This window comes from Arctopsyche grandis, chromosome 3 (genome assembly GCF_051622035.1).
Source record: "Arctopsyche grandis isolate Sample6627 chromosome 3, ASM5162203v2, whole genome shotgun sequence".
Taxonomy (NCBI): domain Eukaryota; kingdom Metazoa; phylum Arthropoda; class Insecta; order Trichoptera; family Hydropsychidae; genus Arctopsyche; species Arctopsyche grandis.
Genome location: NC_135357.1, coordinates 30,406,018 through 30,412,050, shown reverse-complemented (window position 1 = coordinate 30,412,050; position 6,033 = coordinate 30,406,018). Strand labels below are relative to the sequence as shown.

At 30.6% G+C, this 6,033-nt stretch overlaps 1 protein-coding gene across 1 annotated transcript in view; it reads right to left on the bottom strand.

The window, feature by feature from the left end:
- Positions 1-4,328: 4,328 nt before the first annotated feature.
- The window catches only part of LOC143909500 (uncharacterized), a 286,312-nt gene continuing 284,607 nt past the window's right edge, over positions 4,329-6,033 (bottom strand). Inside the window, exon 2 of the mRNA XM_077427508.1 lies at positions 4,329-4,556. The gene's annotated coding sequence lies outside the window, so the exon portion shown is untranslated. The remainder of the gene's footprint in view (positions 4,557-6,033) is intronic.

Below are 6,033 nucleotides of genomic sequence, written 5' to 3'. Positions count from 1 at the left end.
ATTTATGTTGATTTGTATTGTCACCTTGATACCTGATACTGCTTAGCTCAGCGCTATGAAACTATCAAAACCAGGGCTGTGGCAGAGAAATGTTATATTAATAATAATAATAATAATAATAATAATAGCTTTTATTCCAGACGATGAGGAGAATAGTGCAATCCATATAAATAATATATAGATAATAAAAAAAGTATTGAAAAATAGTAAACAAAAAATAAATACATAAGTAAATATATAAATATTACTGATAATAAATAATAATAATAATTATAATAAATAAATAATAGTAAATAAGTCCAATAATAATAAATAATAATAATTTTATGTCTATTCAAGGCGGTCGGTGTAGCAGTTCCATCCATCGAACATACAATGAAGAATGCAAATGAGAAGATGCAGCAGCAAGAAGACAATTAGGCGATAAAAATATACGAATATAATAGAAGTTATATTGATAGAAGTATATTATAAGTTATATTGATAGAAGTGGCTTTAAGGTCTGACCGCACTATACGACAGCCGAACGATCCGACACTTCACAACAGTGTGCGACAATATTAGGTATACCGCACTCGAACGACTGATTATGTCAATCATTCGTTCGATACCTCGGAGCAAAATGCTTTTTTTTGTATTTCTTTGTAGTTTGTCCGTTTTCCTAGAAAATAGAACGGTCGCGCCGCGCTATACTTATAACTAAAGCCCGGATAACCAGCGTGCCGTTTATTGTTCAAATGTTTTAAATGCATTGTTAAAGGTTTGCCGAACCTTTTTTACAAAGCATTTACAACAATTGAACAATACACGGCCCCCTCAGGCTCCGGTGACTACTTATAACTAAAGATGGGAGTGACTTTGCGCCGTTCTTACTTAATTTGCTCTCTAGCTTTGTAGTACAAAGCTAGAGAGCAAAAAAAAACTTCACCATAAAAATTAACAATGCACGATGAACAATGATAACAATGAACGGTGCAAAGTGGCTCCGGTCTCTACTTATAACTAATAGTGATAAGCTAACACTTTGTTATCACTGATAACTTATAGCAACGCCATAATTTATAAGTGATATGGCTAGACATAAAATAATATGCGGTACAGTTTAAAATAAAAATATACCGTTCCATTAATTTTCAAAGCAAGAGAGCAAAAAAATATGATTTTCTAAGAAATTAACAATAGTTTCCCCTTATTTGTGAGTATTGCACTGATGAGTAGCCGTGCTTTGTTTTAAATGTGCCGAGACTCATTTCTTGTAAAGCTTTTTATTGTAGAAAATTGTATTTTGTACAATTCAATTTTTATCTATCAAACACCATTCTGGACTGTTTTTATTAAAATGACACATATTTGCACATAACTTCTGGAATACAAATATGGCAAGGGACTCGGCTCACGAAATGATTCCCTCAGAACAAATCAGTGCATCCTTAAAATGTTGCATTCTCGATCGATTGCTCGATAAAACATTCAGATGATTAAGAGGGCTGTACACCCGAAACCTTAATTTTGTTGCCGTTCCTTTATTCGATATATATATATATATATATATATATATATATATATATATATATATATATATATATATATATATATATATATATATTGAGTGATGTATATATTGAGTGAATGCGACAATATGTATCAATATACATATATATTGAGTAAATGCGACAGTTGCGCTTCGACCAGATAAAACGTATTTTAAATCAACAAAATCGAGGTTTCGTATTCTCCTATTTTCTCCTCCGAAACTGGACCAATTTAAAAAAAAATCATCATCGGTATGAGAAAAATATTATCTGTGCAACTATGTGCGTATTTTTTTTTAAATCGACTGTTAAATAAGCACGCTAGACTCTTTTCGTGGGTGTAAAAAAGAGGCGATTTTATAGATGTTTGGCGGCTCCTAGCTCCTATAAAAAATAACTAATCAAAAAAATAAAACGATAGATGCAACCCAATGGTGGATATCCATAGCATATTAAAAAATAATTTCTCTAGTGCCGTAATTGAAGAAGGGAGAAGTCTAATACGTTTGTATGGACAAGGCGCTGGTATCCACCCCTCTTAAGTTTTGAAGACAAACAAGATGTCATTAAGGAAGGTAGACTACTTAGAATATTTCTGTTAGCACAAAAATGATATATACGATATGATAATGATAAAAAAAACATATTTAGTACCCTGTTTTAAAAGTTACGGCTCGCCATTGGCTGGGGTCATACGATTCAGGGTATCTGCACCCTTTAGCTCAATTTAAAATCATTATACTTCTATTCTTATATTAACATTTAAAATTTGGATTGTTTGACATTGAAATACAACGATTAAACAACGTGAAGACATCTCCTTCGATGACAAATAAAAATTAACGATTTAAGGATCGTATTTCGGCTCGCATGCCACAAATTATTGTCACCTGGTAGTAGCCCGTCATGAAGTCACACCACATACAGTTCACCCAAGGCTTTCAAACTGTTTATGAATAATAAAAACACACATGGACCCGTATGAACTGATAATAATTCCAATGGCGTGATGTATAAACGACACCAATATTTCTTCAAAGATATGAATTTATTGAATATTTTATTAATATTTTAGCACTCCAAATAGCCGAAAACGTTTTCAAATCAAAATATGTATATAATTTACGATATCTATCGGCTAAACGAGGCCGTTCAACCGCTATCTCGATAATAATATCCTATTGTTTCGTTAAACGGCGATTATTAAAACCCTCGTACATAATTGCCAGTTATTTTAATCGGTGACGTCACATGTAAAACTTTGCTCCTTTTTATCTTCCTCTTTTTTTTATTGTGTTTTCTATTTTCTCGGGTGTAGTGAACCTTATTTACGTCGCATGATTAGGTTGACCCACAACACTGACCCAGTAAGTAGCTCGCAAATGGTACGAGCTCATTAAATGGGAGAAAGTCACAACAAATATATACAAAATATCTTCAATTTTCATCTCGAAATGGATGCTGTGATTTTTTTTTTTTTGCTAAGCTTTGTGACGTCCTTACATAATCTTTGGGGAAATAATTTAAATTATTGTGTTATTATTTTCCATTTACGCGTTTCGAATAGTGGTAGACCTTGGAGATTTAAGGAGGTTTTTAATATTACGTATTACCTGGTAGTTATCAAAATGTTCAACGTGAAATAGCATTAAAATTTGTTTAGGAGGCACAAATATTTAAATTCCGTGTACCTGTACAGGTTTTTTAACAATTGTAAACACCTGTGTGCACGTTTTTCGTTCTTGGGATGTACACACATATGTAAACGTACGCATTATTTATTTTCACGCATTTTATATACTTCTACTTGCTCCAATTTTTCAATAAGAAAATATTTAACTTCATGTTGTCGGTGTTTGAATGCGAGTTCTATTGATTAGATTTCGCAATGGCATTTTTCTATGTTGAATTTAGACCGCACAATATTTGAAACAAAGGTCAATTTACCGTACAAATCAATGTTCAATACGAACTAATTATTGAATTATAAGTTCATAAAGGTCAGAGCATTCGTTAAAATGTTGATAAAATGTACGTTGGTTTGATTAATATTAAAAGAATAATAATAGTGATTACACGTATGTATATTTACATTCTGTTTTGAAAAAAAATAATAGGGAGTCTTATATTCAAAAACAAACTAAATAAAAGCTTTTATTAATAATTTATTTCATACTCAGATGTATAATTTAGTTTTTACAAGTTTCATATAGATGTCTCTATACATACATATTTTAAATAAAGTGATAAAGCTTTATAATTTATTACATAGATATCAGTGCTGAATTATTTACTACGCGAAACAAAGGCGTATAATTTAATTCAAATTCAAAATTCAATTGACGCATCCTTCCTTTTGAACATTACAATACATTCTGCATTTTAATATATTAAAATATTTTAAAAGGGGTATTCGTCTAGTTACGGCTACCTTATAATAAATACGAAATTGATTTATTGAAATTAATTCGACGAGAAAAAGAAATATTATGCAGTACCAAACTCAAATATATGTATGAATGTGGAATGTACGAATGTGTTAACAAAATTTGGTAAAAAATTGTAATTTCAATTGTAATGCTCATTTACTGTTGTGCAAACTGACAAGTATGTATGTACATATATAGGTACGTATGTATAGTACCTACATATGTATATATGTATACATATATATGCATATGCAAATTATATTTATTTATTACATTACCTGCTAAAAATATATATAAATACAAAAATGTTGATTTTGTAGATATTTAAATGTTATAGTCAAAGTGTATTTTCAGTTGTAATATATACATATTTCAACTTGCCTTTTGGTCATTCATATTCGAATACATATGTACAATTAATCTAGTAAATTATATCACTAAAAGCAAATACACCTTCAACAATGTGTGCCAGTTGTAATATAACAGTTGAGTTTTGGCAGCTCTGATGTTAATACGAATGCTTTAGAATTCAATAATGCGTTAATATTCGCTAGGTATTACGAATAAAGGTAATGAATACCGTATTACGATAACTCTAAGAATGTATTCAAAACAAAAATATGACTTTCCAACTCAATTTACTAGACGAGTGACGTTTTCATCGAAACCTAACCTCTCCATCTAACATGGTACCAACTTATAGTTGAAGTGTATTTTCAGTTGTTATATATTTTGAACAGTTGGAATGTAATTCGCCATATGAATCAACTTACGTGGGTTAGACGAAATATATTCCAACTAGTCAAAATATATTACAACTGAAAATACACTTCAACTATAACGGTAATTGGTACCAGGTTATACGGAATATATTCCAACTAGTCAAAATATATTACAACTGAAAATACACTTCAACTATAACGGTAATTGGTACCAGGTTAGACGGAATATATTCCAACTAGTCAAAATATATTACAACTGAAAATACACTTAAACTATAACGGTAATTAGAACCGGGTTAGACGGAATATATTCCAACTAGTCAAAATATATTACAACTGAAAATACACTTCAAATATAACGGTAATTGGTATCAGGTTAGATGGAATATATTGCAACTAATCAAAATATTAACTTATATTTGGAGTGTATTTTCAGTTGTTATATATTTTGACCAGTTGGAATGTAATTCGCCATATGAATGAACTTACGTGGGTTAGACGAAATATATTCCAACTAGTCAAAATATATAACGACTGAAAATACACTTCAACTATAACGGTAGATGGTACAGATTAGATGGAATATATTCCAACTAGTCAAAATATATTACAACTGAAAATACACTTCAACTATAACGGTAATTGGTATCAGGTTTGAAGTGTATTTTTAGTTGTTATATATTTTGACTAGTTGGAATGTAATTCGCCATATGAATCAACTTACGTGGGTTAGACGAAATATATTCCAACTAGTCAAAATATATAACGACTGAAAATACACTTCAACTATAACGGTAGATGGTACAGATTAGATGGAATATATTCCAACTAGTCAAAATATATTACAACTGAAAATACACTTCAACTATAACGGTAATTGGTATCAGGTTTGAAGTGTATTTTCAGTTGTTATATATTTTGACTAGTTGGAATGTAATTCACCATATGAATCAACTTACGTGGGTTAGACGAAATATATTCCAACTAGTCAAAATATATTACAACTGAAAATACACTTCAACTACAACGGTAATTGTTATCAGGTTAGATGGAATATATTCCAACTAGTAAAAATATATTACAACATATGTACAGTAATGTACATGCGCTATGTTTATGAAGTGATTCGTAATGTACAATGAATCAACAGGTGAATATATCCTTCGAAAAAAGAACGTTGACACTACCGAGTGCATCCATTTTTTTATCAGTCGAATATTTTCGATAATGCAATGGATTATAATTGTTACTACACGTTCAGCCGATAACGAGGTGCATCGCCTCGTCGAGATTTCATTACACGATTACACGGGTGGTAGTGATTTTGAGAAAAGTTTATTGCTTCGCATC